The sequence below is a fragment of the Gorilla gorilla genome, chromosome 4, assembly GCF_029281585.2.
Source record: "Gorilla gorilla gorilla isolate KB3781 chromosome 4, NHGRI_mGorGor1-v2.1_pri, whole genome shotgun sequence".
Classification (NCBI taxonomy): domain Eukaryota; kingdom Metazoa; phylum Chordata; class Mammalia; order Primates; family Hominidae; genus Gorilla; species Gorilla gorilla.
Window position 1 is genome coordinate 110206811 of NC_073228.2, and position 16610 is coordinate 110223420.

Below are 16610 nucleotides of genomic sequence, written 5' to 3' on the forward strand. Positions count from 1 at the left end.
CTAACTGTTCTCAGCCATCAACAAATTAAACTTGGCCACATGTGGTGGCTCATGCCTGTAATCCCAGCACTTTGGAAGCCAAGGCAGGAGGGCTGCTTGAGCCCAGGAGGTTGAGACCAGCCTAAGCAACCAATGAGACCCCATCGCAAAAAAATAAATAAATAAATAAAAATAAATAAATAAATAAATAAATAAATAAAAGCCATTCCCAGCTACTTGGAAAGCTGAGGTAGGAGGATTGCTTGAGGCCCGGGAGGTCAGGGGTTCAGTGAGCTGTGATTGCACCACTGCACTCCAGCTTGGGAAATAAAGCAAGACCCCGTCTCAAGAAAACAAATTAAACTTGTTTGACTCTATATTTGACTTTGCTTTAATCAAAATCTTCTATTTGCAAAAGCCAAACCCTATTTTTAAAACTCCTTACAATTTCCATTATGACTTGGAGAGGATGGAGGGAATGGGGAAGAGTTGGTTTGTTTTGTGGAAGGAGACTCTGAAAAGGGCAGTTATTTAGTTTGAAGTCATTAAGTAGAAAAACAAATGTTCTTTGTTTTGATAATGAAAACTCTTGTAGATAAAGGCCAAAAGATTCTGGTCCTGAAATTATATTGTAATATTGTTTTCAATACATTCAGAATTTATATTACTCTTGAATTTCTTTTCCCTGAGATTGGATTCAAAGTTTGGTAGAGATACTTTAAAGAGATAGTTAGTAGGGGTGAAGAGGAAACAATGTTTATGTCTAACAGCACCTGGGCAAATATGTAACATCTGTCATTTTGATCTCAGCATCTATCTCTCTCCCTTGAATCTGCAAATGTTATAGAAGGAGATGATTGTTTTCCTTTTTATTCTTATTTGCTTGGACTCTCTCTCCCATTACATCCACCCCAACATTATTATCACTAATCATAAAAATGAATTGCCTTTCCAAAGATATGCTATAAAGCAAACCTTCAATTGTCAGGTTGTTTAGATTTAGAAGAGAAGGGCTCAAGTGAGTTCGCTTTTATTCATACAATTATTAGGGAAAACAAGCAAAATTTCCAGTAACCCTAAACACTGCCTTTTCTCCCTGGATCTAGTTAATTCCTATCAAATCTTTAGTTCACTCTAGGGACTGGCTCTAGGAGATCCTGACACCTAAAATACAGGTACAGATTAGCTTGCATAAACTTTTCGGTCCAGGTCTTGGCCTCCAGTCTTATGATGGGCTGGTGGAATATTGCTTCATCAGATGCTTGTGACAGGGGCTGCAAACTCGCTCAGGCTTCATAGTTGAAGGAAGAGGCAGTTCATTTGTTGAACAGGCATCACAGAAGGTTCCTCTGCAGTTCTTACACACATTCTTTGTTAGGCTGACATCTTCCCGGCGTAACTGACATACCTGTGGTTTCTCAGAGAGCAGCAGCTGATCCTGTTCATCCATAGGGTGGGGTTGCAGTCTGTGGCTTTCTTCCAGAGGCATTTTTAGTTTAACATTTTCCTCTTGCATTTTATGTTTCCCATCCATCTTGGATTCTGGCTTCTGGGAACCCTTTCCTGGGATACTCCTGTTGTTTTGTAATTTTCTTTCTTTTTCCTGTTTTACTTCTAACTCAGGCTGGTTCTGCTGCCTGGTGAGCTCTTCGATTTTTAGCTGCAGACAGTTGATCTTGTCTTCAAAGTCCTGTTTGAAGAGCCAGTTGTCCAACTCAGCAGACCGACAGCTTTGCTCAGCCTGGTGCAATCTTTGTTCAAGTTGTTTAATGATAACAGCCATCTGATTAGTCTTCTCTTCCAAGCTACTATTTAGTTCACTTTTCTGTTTTACTCCTAAGTCTGAACCATGCAGCTTAAAGGCAAGTTCATGCTTGAGGGGCCTGAGATCATCCACCTGCTGCTGAAGACATACCAGGGCATCCTGCTTCTCATAGACATCCTTCTCCAGCATCTTCATATCTCCTGCCTCATGCTGATCTGCATCTCCAGTTCTTTTTCAACATCCAATGGTAATTGTGTCTCTTCTTTTAAATGCTTTCTTGCTTCATTTAGTGCTTGCCCTTCTGCAGTTCTGTCTTGCTTGGGGCCCTTTCAACTGGATTCCAGTATGTAGGAACTTTCCTCTCTAACTCGTTACATTTCTTCTTGTAAGGTAATAATCCTGTTGTTTGCAACCGCAAGCTCCTCTGTCAGTTTAGTGTTGGATTTTTCTAATGCATCTACTTTTGCCTGAAGGTTGTTTACAGTAGCATTCAAATGTCTGTTGAGTTCTTCTACAAAGTTCTTCTGGTCCAGAATCGCAGTAATCTGACTGTCTCCTTCACTAACTTTACTGCTGTTCCCGTCCTTGAGATACATTGAAAAATCTGTAACTCCAGCCTGAGAGTCCAAGTCTTCTCCTTTCACACAGAAATTGGCATCAGTTACATTCAGACCCACCAACAGGCCAGCAATTATGGCTCCTTCTTCTTCCATCATAAGGGCACTGGGTTCGTAGAATTCACTGAGAAGTTCTTTCTTATTGATCAAAGCTTTCATATATTTGAAAGTTTCTTTTGCATTAATGCCAAGCGAAGGCAGGCTCTTCCTCTACCTACTGGCGTCTTAAGTCCTGGAAGATCTTTAACACTTGCTGTTATGTCTGTGGCTCCTGGAACAGGCTTTTCTACCAGTTCTAGAGCCCCCCAGAAGGATTTATTTTGTCCAAGATTTTTTTTTTTTTTTTTTTTTTTTTTTTTTTTAGAGCTTTCAAGCCATGTTTCAGACAGTGCTCCATCACCACAAAGAATTGCTGAAGAGGTGCATAGTCAGAGTCAAGAGTCCTCTCCAGGTTCAGAGCTGATTCAGTCAAGCCCTTGATAGTCAGCTTGGCCGTGTTCATGAGGTTCATGTGTTCCTTAGCCATGAGATAATTAGGATGGTGCTTGCCGCTGCCGCTGCAGCGCTGCTGCTCAGGTAGCTCAGCAGCAGGAAGGGTAGCGGGGAGCAGGCGACAGCGGGGTCCTCCAGGAGCGCTGCTGCTCAGCGGCGGGCGCACTCCGAAGCCGGCTCCTCCATCGCCTGGGTACAGCAGGAAGAAGGGGGCGGCCACTGGCAAGGCAGCCTCCGACTGCCCGGCGGGGGAGGCCGGCGGCTGCCCCTTCTCGCCCTCTCCTATAAGCAGTTTTATAAGCTTTCTGAGACTAGAAAAGAAAAGAAAAGAAAAATCAGTCTCTATTTTATGTGCGTATAATTTTTTTTTAACCAAAAACTCATTATGGACAAAACAAACTACCATCCCACTCCAAATTATCTCTGCATCATGCTGACAACCTCAGCACAAAGTTCAATAGAGGTTTATTGGATATGTTGGCTTCAATCATTGAGTGCCGTAATGATGAAATTTCGTCAGTTTTTGTAAACATTCTCTGAGGCCAGCTAAAACTCAGGCTGTTCTGAGGGTTACACTAATTTTGAGAAAGGCTTGCAATGAGGATCCCTTTTTTTGTCTACCTCAGAAAAAATATGTAGGTTTAAAACCAGAGTTCTTCGTTAATGTCACACATCTAAAACCTAGATACACAGGATAATTACTTTATCGCTATGGTAATTAATATATAAATATTTTAGAATATTAGGAAAATTTAGAAAGTTTTGCTAGTGCTGTTTGCCTTTATTAGGAAGTGCTTAAACAATAAATTGATAAAAGCAGATTGTTAAAAAATTAATCTGTGACATTAAATTTTATTTCCAAATATGTTTTATGGGAATTGTATTCTACTTTTTGTATTTTTACCACAGTCTTTTATTATACTACGTATAAACCTGTATTTAATATCATGTATGTTTATGTCTTTGACATTTGAGAGATCCCTATTTTTATGAAATAATCAGCTTTGTAAATATTTCTTATTCTATTTTAAATACTTGGTTCTAAATTACATGAAATGCCAGTTTTAAGTATGGTTTTGTGGACAATTAGACACACCAAAAAGTCACCACCACAGAATTATCGTTTAGTGAGAGGCCTTAAGCATGGAAATTGTTAAAGTAAACTTCTCTAACCACAATGGTTGAATGACTTATTCACAGTGGTAATGGAACTATTTGGGTCACTTTCAGAAAAAAAAATTATATAGTTATGTTACTGCAATTGCAATACATCACTGTATTATTAAAAATGGAAATTATATTTTTACTATTTTTTTGCCTCTCTTCGCCGACCCCCACAAAACAAGGTCCTACTAATTTAGCAAGAAAGTTGACAAGTTACATTTTAATCTGATGCAAGAAAATTTAGACTATTCAGGTATTATTTTTAATTCAAAACAAAGAGTATGTGTGTCTTCCTCACTTTGTGAGATTGAGATAGCATTGAAAATCATCAAATAATTTTTATGTAAAGTTGCAAATTTTAAAAAATGTTTTGAAATGCTTTCAAAGCAATATTTTAAACATGTTTTGAATGTGTTGCCACACACTGTGATTTACATAAGCAAATCTCACCAAAAACAGTGATTAATGTACTTATCATTTTCATTTTAGTGATGAAAAAATTTTGGATTCTTCCACATGGCCTCTAAGAGTGTCATCCAATTCAAAAGGGAATTTTTAATAATTAACCATTCAAAATCTTTAAATGCTTGATGCATTGTAAACACTTATGCTTACAGAACTTCAAAAGAGGAAGGGAACCTATAAGTTAGTAGAAAAGAAGGTTAAGTTTCATGGTTACTAAAAATATTTGAGAGAGATGGATTAATATGCAGTATACATTTCCTGACAGAATTAATTAAAAACAATTTTTAAAGATATTGAATATGAAGGTGTTAAACAGTGGGAAAAGGAGTAGCTTTTCCAAGAAAAAAAAAATGATGCTTATGTTGGACACGGTGGGCAGGGAGAAATTCAGATTCTTTTGAAAATCTAAGTACAATATAAAAAGCACATACACAAAATTTAGTTTGGATTTGTTTTCTTTTCTAGTTTTAGCAACTGAAGTCCAATCTTGTTTTAGTGACTGGGCATGATTGTACTTATCCACATCTTTCCCAAAAATGTATGCATAAATTTTCTGTCTTCACTTATATTTTATATCTATGTTATCATATTTGGCAGAAAATTATTCTCTACATAGGCATTGTAGCATTTTACATAATTCTAATTAGGCATATATCATGACATATATGGTATAGCACATCCTGGTACTATTGCTAACAAAGTAAAATTTTGCTGAGAAAGTAAGATGAGAATCTTAGAAGCTTTGATTATCAGATGCTGAGGACAGCTGTGGTATTAAAAGCTAATAGTTTGAAAACAATAATCTACTGAAAAAATGATGGTACAGAATGACCATATGCATTATGCTATGTAAAAAGAAAGCATATAGACCCCCCCCCCACACACACACACTAGCTATAGAAAGAGACATATTTATGTGATAACACCTCAGTTTTTCTTTAACATAGTTGGTTTTTCCTTTTTTCCCCCATTACTTCTGACAAGTTCAGTACATTGTATAGTTTTTAACCTTCAAAGTTCTTGCTAAGATTAAGTTTTGCTAAGATTAAGAAAAGTGCTTTTGTGCTAATATTGTTTACACTAGAAAAAGCATGAAGGTGTTTTGAGAGATTGTCAAACTCAGCCACCCCTCAATAAACATAAAATTTAATCAAAATCAGTGTACTTCCTAGAAAAACCCAGCTTTAAAGTGAGCTGCCTACTCTGCTTTTGCAAAAAGCAGAAACACACAAACACACCCACACACCCCTATCCATTCCCACCACGCAAATACTCCTGGACAAAAGCCTTTCGCTAAACTTTAGCTATACAGAGGTTCTAGATGCAACCATGATATAAGGAAAATTGAATCTGAATTTCAAATTTAATTTTCCCTGAATGCGTACATGGAGTATGTGTATATAAAATAATTATATGTTGCTGGTCTCAACTGATTATAATGCTATTACATAATCAATTTTACATTGTGAACATTAATATTTTTTAATTGATGGACAAAATATCTGTTCACTGTGTATAACATGATATTTTGGAGTATAAATATACATTGTGGAATGATTAAATCTGTATAATTAACATATGTATTACCTCACATGGTTACCTAACGATAGTTACTGTGTTGTACAATGGATGTCCTGAACTTTTTTCTCTTCTCTAATTGAAATTTTGTATCCATTGACCAACGTTTCCCCAACACCTACCCCTACCAACCCAGTATCTGGTATCACTCTCCTGTTCTCTACTTCTGTGAGATTAACTTTTTTTAGATTCCACATATGAATTAGATAATGCAGTATTTGTCTTTCTGTGTCTGACTTATTTCACTTAGCATAATGTCCTTTAGGTTTATACAGACTGTCCTTCTTTTGATAGCTGAATAGTATTCCAGTGTGTACATATAAATATTTTCTTTTTTCATTAATCTGTTGATAGACACTTAGGTTATATCTTGGTTATTGTGAATAATACTAAAACAAACATAGCAGTGCAAATATTGCTTCAACAGACAGATTTGATTTCCTTTGGATGTATACCCAGTAGTGGGAATGCTGGATCATGTGGTGGTCTTATTTTTAATTTTTTGAGAAAGCTCCATATTGTTTCCATAATGGCTGTACTAATATACATTCCCAACAACAATGGGCAAATGTTTCCTTTCCTTTACTTCCTTGCTAACACTTAGCTCTTGTCTTTTGATCATAGCCATTCTAACAGGTGCTTGGTCATATCTTGGTCATATCTCACTGTGGTTTGGATTTGCATTTTCCTGATAATCAATGATGTTGAACATTATTTTTTATGTATCTGATTGCTATTTGAATGTTGTCTTTTGAAAAATGCCTATTCAAGTCCATTGTACAGTTTTTGAGTTATTGCTTCTTTTGCTATTGAGTTGTTTGAGCTCCTTCTACATTATGTGTATTAACCCCTTATTAAATACACAGTTTGCTAATATTTTTCCTATTCAGTAGGTTGTCTCTTTATTCTGTTGATTGTTTCCTTTGTTGCGAAGAACCTTTTTAGTTTGATGTAATCCCATTTGTCTATTTTTGCTAGTGTTGCCTGTGCTTTTGGGGCCATATTCAAAGTTATTGCCCAGAACAGTGTAATGGAGATTTTTCTCTATTTTTTTCTGGTAGTTTCATAGTTTTGGGTCTTACATGTAAGTCTTTAATTATTTTTGAGTTTATTTTGGTATATGGTGTGAGATAGGGTCTAATGTTTTTCTTCTGCATGTGTATATCTAGTTTTCCCAATAGCATTTATTAGAGAGCCTGTCCATGCATCATTGTATGTTCCTGATGCCTTTGGTGAATATCAGTTGACTGTAAATATGTGGACTTACTTCTGGGTTCTCTATTCTGTTCCAATGTTCTACTTGTCTGTTTTTATTACAGAAATATGCTATTTTATTTACTACAGTTTTGTAGGGTATTTTGATTCAGGTAGTGTGATGACTCCAAACTTTCTTCTTTTTGCTCAAAATTGCTTTGGGTATTTAGGATCTTTGTGGTTCCATAATAATTTTAAGGCATTTTTCCTATTTCTGTGAAGAAAGTCATTGGCATTTTGATAGGGATTGTGATGAATTTGTACATTGCTTTGGATAGTAAGATCATTTTATCAATATTAATTCTTCAGATCTATGAACACAAGAAATCTTCCCATGTATTTGTGTCTTCTTCAATATCAATGTTTTATAGTTTTTAATGGAGAGATTTTTCACTTTCTTAATTTTATTTTTTGTAACTATTATAAATGGGTTAGTTATACATTTTCTTTTTCAGATAATTTGCTGTTAGTATATAAAGCCACATTTCCCTCATTCAGATGCTGATGCCTGCAGTGGAAGTTGCTTGTGGTATGTCTGGTCCAGCCACAGCTTCAAACAGTTTTTTGCATGGTGACTTTTTATTCTGCAACTTGACTGAATGTTTTTATTAATCCTAGTAGTTGTTTGGTGGCATCTTTAGGGTTTTCTATATTATAACATCATATTTGCAAAGACAGACAATTTAACTTATTCATTTACGATTTGGATATCTTTTATTTCTTCCTCTTGCCTAATTGCCCTGGTTAAAACCTGAAGTGCTATATTAAATAGAAGGAGCAAGAGTGGGCATTCTTGTTTTATTCCATATCTGTGAGAAAAAGCTTTCAAATGTTCACTGTTGAATATGATGTTAGCTATTGCTTTGTCTTATATAGTCTTTCTGGTGTTTAGGTACATTCTATACCTGATTTGTTCAGTGTTTTTAACAATAAAATAAAGTTAAATTGTATTCAATGCATTTTCTGCATCTATTATAATGAGTGTATGAATTTTGTTCCTTATTCTATTAAAGTGATGTTTCACATTCGTTAATTTAGACATTGGTGGCGAGAGGCAGACAGTTTCCTAGGCAGGAAGGGGTGGGTCCCTAGTGAAACACCACCTTCAAGCCAGGGATGGCCTGAAGCTATGGGGTTGGGCTTCCAGTTCCAGGTGAAGTCCTCCACCAGGAGTGAGAACTTTCTTGGTGCCTTTTGGTCAATCAAGTGATGCTTTATCCAGCCAGATTAGACACTCCTTGGGACCACCTTACTGCTGATAGGAGATACCCACTTTGTGTCTCCTCTCTGCGGACAGCCTTTTGGTCACCCAGTAAAGCTCTTCTCCACCTTGCTCACCCTCTAATTGTCCATGTAACCTCATTCTTCCTGGACACGGGACAAGAACTCGGGACTGCCAAACAGCAGGCATGAAAGGGGCTTTAACACATTCCTGGCTGGCTCACCAGGCTGTGGGTGATGACATGCTCCCAGATCGTGGGAGTGAAAAGTGGTGACCCTTCTGGGGGCCCAGACCTCAGGACTCCCTGAACCAGAGCTGTAACACTATAGCCCTCTCACCCTCTGCTGGTGCTGGGTGGCTGACCCACACAAAACGAAGCAGTGGTGAGGCTGGACCAGCCCAGGAGCCACTGGCCAGAGTAGGGCAGTAAGACTGAAATAGCTGTAACACAAATGGGCCTGCAACAAACCTACCCCCTTGCTTACCATGCTGCAGATGACAAAAAGAAGAAGGAGAAAAGAGCTGCAGCCCTTCTGGGAGTTCAGACCTCAGGGCTTCCTGAGCCAGGGCTGTGACATGCCCTAACACACTCTTAGGGACTCTGCAGTTCCTAGCATCTCTGAGCTTTCAGGCACCACCACATTTCCCTCATTCAGATGCTGTTGCCTGCAGCAGAAGTTGCTTGTGGTATGTCTGGTCCAGCCACAGCTTCACACAGGGCCAACACCTGTGCCAGTGCCTGAAGCTGCCTGCCCCACTGCAACAGCTGACATGCATGACTGTGCACAGTGGCCGGACCCCACGTTCAGTCACTCACACATGGCTTGCTGCTGTGCGCCTGGCTTGCCCTTGGCAGGTGTGGGATCCAGGTCAGTAGTGTGAACCAGGTGCAGCCTGCTGGGCTGAGTGGGTGGAACAAGCCCAGCAGGTATGATCAAAACTCAAGCAGAGGCCCCACCAACCACAGAGGTTTCTGTCTAGTGAAGCGACACCCAAAGGATCCTGTGACAGTATGTTGAACCATTCCTGCAGCCCTGGATTTAGTACCATTTGGTCATGTTAATGATCTTTTTTCTGTCCTGTTAAATTCAGTTTGGCAGAAGTTTGCTGAGGATTTTTGCATCTATACCCATCAAGGGGTCTCAGCCTGCAGTTTTCTTTTTTTGTGATATGTTTGATTTTGCATCATGCTTAGCTGGCCTCATAAAATAATTTTATAAGTATTTCTTCCTCTTTATTTTTTTTGAAAGAGTTTGAGGAGAATTGGTATTAGTTATTTAAATGACTGATAGAATTCAGCAGTGAAGTGATCAGGTTTTTGGCTTTTCTTTGATTTGAGGCATTTTATTACTAATTCAACATCCTTACTTGTTACTGGTCTCTTGCGAGTTTCTGTTTTCGTCATAACTCACTCCTGGTAGGTTGTATGCATCAAAGAATGTATCAATTTCTTCTATATTATCCAATTTGTTGACATATAGTTGTCCATAATAGTCTCATGATACTTTGTATTTCTTTGTATCAGCTATAATGTCTCCTTTTTCTTTCTGATTTTATCTATTTGAGTCTTTATTGTTTTTCTTAGTGTAGCTAAAGGTTTCTCAATTTATCTTTTCAGATAAACAACTCATAAACTTGTTGATCTTTTATATTGTTTTTCTAGTCCCTACTTCATTTATTTCTACTCTAATTTTTATTATTTTCTTTCTTCTACAAAGTTTGTGCTTAGTTTATTCTTGTTTTTCTGGTTCCCTGAGATGCAACATTAAGTGTTTTATTTGAGATCTTTTTTTTTCTTTTTTGGTGTGGCTATATATGTCGCTATAAACTTCTGTCTTTGAACTGATTTTGCTGTATCCCATAGGTTTTGATATGTGTGTTTTTTTTGTCTCAATAAATTTTAAATTTTTCTTTTAGTTTCTCCATTGACCTATTGGTTGTTAAAGAGCATGTTGTTTAATTTCTACATATATGTGAATTTCCTGAAGCTTCTCCTATTATTGATTTCTTGTTTTATACCATTGTGGCCAGAAAAAATACTCAATATAAATTTTAAAATCTTATATTATTCAATAATTGTTTTGTGGCCTAACGTGTGATCTATCCTAGAGATTGACTCCTGTGCAGTTGAGAACAATGTACATTCTTCAGCTGTTGGATAGAATGTTTTGTATATGTCTGTTAGGTTCATTTGATCTAGAATGTAGATTAACTAGGATGTTTATTTTCTGTCTAGATGACAGAAAAATTCTGGTGTTTAAATTCCCTACTAGTATTGTATTGTTGTCTAGCTCTCCTTTCAGAAATATTTACATTAGCTTTATATATTTAGGTGCTCCAATATTCAGTATATATTTATAAATATAGTATCATCTAAATGAATTTACCCCTTTATTATTAAATAATGCCCTTCTTTGTCTCTTTTTACACGTTTGAAAGTCTGGTTTAGTTGCTATGGATATAACCATTCTTTTGTTTTTATTATACTGTAAGTTTTAGGGTACATGTGCACATTGTGCAGGTTAGTTACATATGTATACATGTGCCATGCTGGTGCACTACACCCACTAACTCGTCATCTAGCATTAGGTATATCTCCCAGTGCTATCCCTCCCCCCTCCCCCCACCCCACAACAGTCCCCAGAGTGTGATATTCCCCTTCCTGTGTCCATGTGATCTCATTGTTCAATTCCCACCTATGAGTGAGAATATGCGGTGTTTGGTTTTTTGTTCTTCCCATAGTTTACTGAGAATGATGGTTTCCAATTTCATCCATGTCCCTACAAAGGACATGAACTCATCCCTTTTTATGGCTGCATAGTATTCCATGGTGTATATGTGCCACATTTTCTTAATCCAGTCTATCATTGTTGGACATTTGGGTTGGTTCCAAGTCTTTGCTATTGTGAATAATGCCGCAATAAACATACGTGTGCATGTGTCTTTATAGCAGCATGATTTATAGTCCTTTGGGTATATACCCAGTAATGGGATGGCTGGGTCAAATGGTATTTCTAGTTCTAGATCCCTGAGGAATTGCCACACTGACTTCCACAATGGTTGAACTAGTTTACAGTCCCACCAACAGTGTAAAAGTGTTCCTATTTCTCCACATCCTCTCCAGCACCTGTTGTTTCCTGACTTTTTAATGATTGCCATTCTAACTGGTGTGAGATGGTATCTCATTGTGGTTTTGATTTGCATTTCTCTGATGGCCAGAGATGATGAGCATTTTTTCATGTGTTTTTTGGCTGCATAAATGTCTTCTTTTGAGAAGTGTCTGTTCATGTCCTTCGCCCACTTTTTGATGGGGTTTTTTTTTTTTCTTGTAAATTTGTTTGAGTTCATTGTAGATTCTGGATATTAGTCCTTTGTCAGATGAGTAGGTTGCGAAAATTTTCTCCCATTTTGTAGGTTGCCTGTTCACTCTGATGGTAGTTTCTTTTGCTGTGCAGAAGCTCTTTAGTTTAATTAGACCCCATTTGTCAATTCTGTCTTTTGTTGCCATTGCTTTTGGTGATTTAGACATGAAGTCCTTGCCCATGCCTATGTCCTGAATGGTAATGCCTAGGTTTTCTTCTAGGGTTTTTATGGTTTTAGGTCTAACATGCAAGTCTTTAATCCATCTTGAATTGATTTTTGTATAAGGTGTAAGGAAGGGATCCAGTTTCAGCTTTCTACCTATGGCTAGCCAGTTTTCACAGCACCATTTATTAAATAGGGAATCCTTTCCCCATTGCTTGTTTTTGTCAGGTTTGTCAAAGATCAGATAGTTGTAGATATGCAGCATTATTTCTGAGGGCTCTGTTCTGTTCCATTGATCTATGTCTCTGTTTTGGTACCAGTACCATGCTGTTTTGGTTACTGTAGCCTTGTAGTATAGTTTGAAGTCAGGTAGTGTGATGCCTCCAGCTTTGTTCTTTTGGCTTAGGATTGACTTGGTGATGAGGGCTCTTTTTTGGTTCCATATGAACTTTAAAGTAGTTTTTTCCAATTCTGTGAAGAAAGGTATTGGTAGCTTGATGGGGATGGCATTGAATCTGTAAATTACCTTGGGCAGTATGGCCATTTTCACGATATTGATTCTTCCTACCCATGAGCGTGGAATGTTCTTCCATTTGTTTGTATCCTCTTTTATTTCCTTGAGCAGTGGTTTGTAGTTCTCCTTGAAGAGGTCCTTCACATCCCTTGTAAGTTGGATTCCTAGGCATTTTATTCTCTTTGAAGCAATTGTGAATGGGAGTTCACTCATGATTTGGCTCTCTGTTTGTCTGTTATTGGTGTATAAGAATGCTTGTGATTTTTGCACATTGATTTTGTATCCTGAGACTTTGCTGAAGTTGCTTATCAGCTTAAGGAGATTTTGGGATGAGACAATGGGGTTTTCTAGATATACAATCATGTCATCTGCAAACAGGGACAATTTGACTTCCTCTTTTCCTAATTGAATACCCTTTATTTCCTTCTCCTGCCTAATTGCCCTGGCCAGAACTTCCAACACTATGTTGAATAGGAGTGGTGAGAGAGGGCATCCCTGTCTTGCGCCAGTTTTCAAAAGGAATGCTTCCAGTTTTTACCCATTCAGTATGATATTGGCTGTGGGTTTGTCATAGATAGCTCTTATTATTTTGAAATACGTCCCATCGATACTTAATTTATTGAGAGTTTTTAGCATGAAGGGTTGTTGAATTTTGTCAAAGGCTTTTTCTGTATCTATTGAGATAATCATGCGGTTTTTGTCTTTGGCTCTGTTTATATGCTGGATTACATGTATTGATTTGTGTATATTGAACCAGCCTTGCCTCCCAGGGATGAAGCCCACTTGATCATGGTGGATAAGCTTTTTAATGTGCTGCTGGATTCGTTTTGCCAGTATTTTATTGAGGATTTTTGCATCAATGTTCATCAAGGATATTGGTCTAAAATTCTCTTTTTTGGTTGTGTCTCTGCCTGGCTTTGGTATCAGAATGATGCTGGCCTCATAAAATGAGTTAGGGAGGATTCCCTCTTTTTCTATTGATTGGAATAGTTTCAGAAGGAATGGTAACAGTTCCTGCTTGTACCTCTGGTAGAATTCAGCTGTGAATCCATCTGGTCCTGGACTCTTTTTGGTTGATAAGCTATTGATTATTGCCACAATTTCAGATCCTGTTATTGGTGTATTCAGAGATTCAACTTCTTCCTGGTTTAGTCTTGGGAGAGTGTATGTGTTGAGGAATTTATCCATTTCTTCTAGATTTTCTAGTTTATTTGCGTAGAGGTGTTTGTAGTATTCTCTGATGGTAGTTTGTATTTCTGTGGGATCGGTGGTGATATCCCCTTTATCATTTTTTATTGCGTCTCTCTTTTTTTCTTTATTAGTCTTGCTAGCGGTCTATCAATTTTGTTGATCCTTTCAAAAAACCAGCTCCTGGATTCATTAATTTTTTGAAGGGTTTTTTGTGTCTCTATTTCCTTCAGTTCTGCTCTGATTTTAGTTATTTCTTGCCTTCTGCTAGCTTTTGAATGTGTTTGCTCTTGCTTTTCTAGTTCTTTTAATTGTGATGTTAGGGTGTCAATTTTGGATCTTTCCTGCTTTCTCTTGTGGGCATTTAGTGCTATAAATTTCCCTCTACACACTGCTTTGAATGTGTCCCAGAGATTCTGGTATGTTGTGTCTTTGTTCTCATTGGTTTCAAAGAACATCTTTATTTCTGCCTTCATTTCGTTATGTACCCAGTAGTCATTCAGGAGCAGGTTGTTCAGTTTCCATGTAGTTGAGCGGTTTTCAGTGAGATTCTTAATCCTGAGTTCTAGTTTGATTGCACTGTGGTCTGAGAGATAGTTTGTTATAATCTCTGTTCTTTTACATTTGCTGAGGAGAGCTTTACTTCCAAGTATGTGGTCAATTTTGGAATAGGTGTGGTGTGGTGTTGAAAAAAATGTATATTCTGTTGATTCGGGGTGGAGAGTTCTGTAGATGTCTATTAGGTCTGCTTGTTGCAGAGCTGAGTTCAATTCCTGGGTATCCTTGTTGACTTTCTGTCTCGTTGTTCTGTCTAATGTTGACAGTGGGGTGTTAAAGTCTCCCATTATTAATGTGTGGGAGTCTAAGTCTCTTTGTAGGTCACTCAGGACTTGCTTTATGAATCTTGGTGCTCCTGTATTGGGTGCATATATATTTAGGATAGTTAGCTCTTCTTGTTGAATTGATCCCTTTTCCATTATGTAATGGCCTTCTTTGTCTCTTTTGATCTTTGTTGGTTTAAAGTCTGTTTTATCAGAGACTAGGATTGCAATCCCTGCCTTTTTTTGTTTTCCATTTGCTTGGTAGATCTTCCTCCATCCCTTTATTTTGAGCCTATGTGTGTCTCTGCACGTGAGATGGGTTTCCTGAATACAGCACACTGATGGGTCTTGACTCTTTATCCAATTTGCCAGTCTGTGTCTTTTAATTGGAGCATTTAGTCCATTTACATTTAAAGTTAATATTGTTATGTGTGAATGTGATCCTGTCATGATGATGTTAGCTGGTGATTTTGCTCATTAGTTGATGCAGTTTCTTCCTAGTCTTGATGGTCTTTACATTTTGGCATGATTTTGCAGCGGCTGGTACCGGTTGTTCCTTTCCATGTTTAGCGCTTCTTCAGGAGCTCTTTTATGGCAGGCCTGGTGGTGACAAAATCTCTCAGCATTTGCTTGTGTGTAAAGTATTTTATTTCTCCTTCGCTTTTGAAGCTTAGTTTGGCTGGATATGAAATTCTGGGTTGAAAATTCTTTTCTTTAAGAATGTTGAATATTGGCCCCCACTCTCTTCTGGCTTGTAGGGTTTCTGCCGAGAGATCCGCTGTTAGTCTGATGGGCTTCCCTTTGAGGGTAACCTGACCTTTCTCTCTGGCTGCCCTTAACATTTTTTCCTTCATTTCAACTTTGGTGAATCTGACAATTATGTGTGTTGGAGTTGCTCTTCTCGAGGAGTATCTTTGTGGCGTTCTCTGTATTTCCTGAATCTGAACGTTGGCCTGCCTTGGTAGATTGGGGAAGTTCTCCTGGATAATATCCTGCAGAGTGTTTTCCAACTTGCTTCCATTCTCCCCATCACTTTCAGGTACACCAATCAGACGTAGATTTGGTCTTTTCACATAGTCCCATATTTCTTGGAGGCTTTGCTCATTTCTTTTTATTCTTTTTTCTCTAAACTTCCCTTCTCGCTTCATTTCATTCATTTCGTCTTCCATCACTGATACCCTTTCTTCCAGTTGATCGCATCGGCTCCTGAGGCTTCTGCATTCTTCACGTAGTTCTCGAGCCTTGGTTTTCAGCTCCATCAGCTCCTTTAAGCACTTCTCTGTATTGGTTATTCTAGTTATACATTCTTCTAAATTTTTTTCAAAGTTTTCAACTTCTTTGCCTTTGGTTTGAATGTCCTCCCGTAGCTCAGAGTAATTTGATCGTCTGAAGCCTTCTTCTCTCAGCTCGTCAAAGTCATTCTCCATCCAGCTTTGTTCCGTTGCTGGTGAGGAACTGTGTTCCTTTGGAGGAGGAGAGGCGCTGTGCTTTTTTGAGTTTCCAGTTTTTCTGTTCTGTTTTTTCCCCATCTTTGTGGTTTTATCTACTTTTGGTCTTTGATGATGGTGATGTACAGATGGGTTTTTGGTGTGGATGTCCTTTCTGTTTGTTAGTTTTCCTTCTAACAGACAGGACCCTCAGCTGCAGGTCTGTTGGAATACCCTGCCGTGTGAGGTGTCAGTGTGCCCCTGCTGGGGGATGCCTCCCAGTTAGGCTGCTCTGGGGTCAGGGGTCACGGACCCACTTGAGGAGGCAGTCTGCCTGTTCTCAGATCTCCAGCTGTGTGCTGGGAGGACCTCTGCTGTGTTCAAAGCTGTCAGACAGGGACATTTAAGTCTGCAGTGGTTACTGCTGTCTTTTTGTTTGTCTGTGCCCTGCCCCCAGAGGTGGAGCCTACAGAGGCAGGCAGGCCTCCTTGATCTGTGGTGGGCTCCGCCCAGTTGGAGCTTCCAGGCTGCTTTGTTTACCTAATCAAGCCTGGGCAATGGCGGGCGCCCCTCCCCCAGCCTCGCTGCCGCCTTGCAGT

The 16610-nt window shown here is 38.4% G+C and overlaps 1 pseudogene; it reads right to left on the reverse strand.

The window, feature by feature from the left end:
• Window positions 1-1204: 1204 nt before the first annotated feature.
• On the reverse strand, window positions 1205-2902 carry LOC101154081 (protein RUFY3-like; annotated as a pseudogene).
• Between the last annotated feature and the right edge of the window lie 13708 nt (window positions 2903-16610).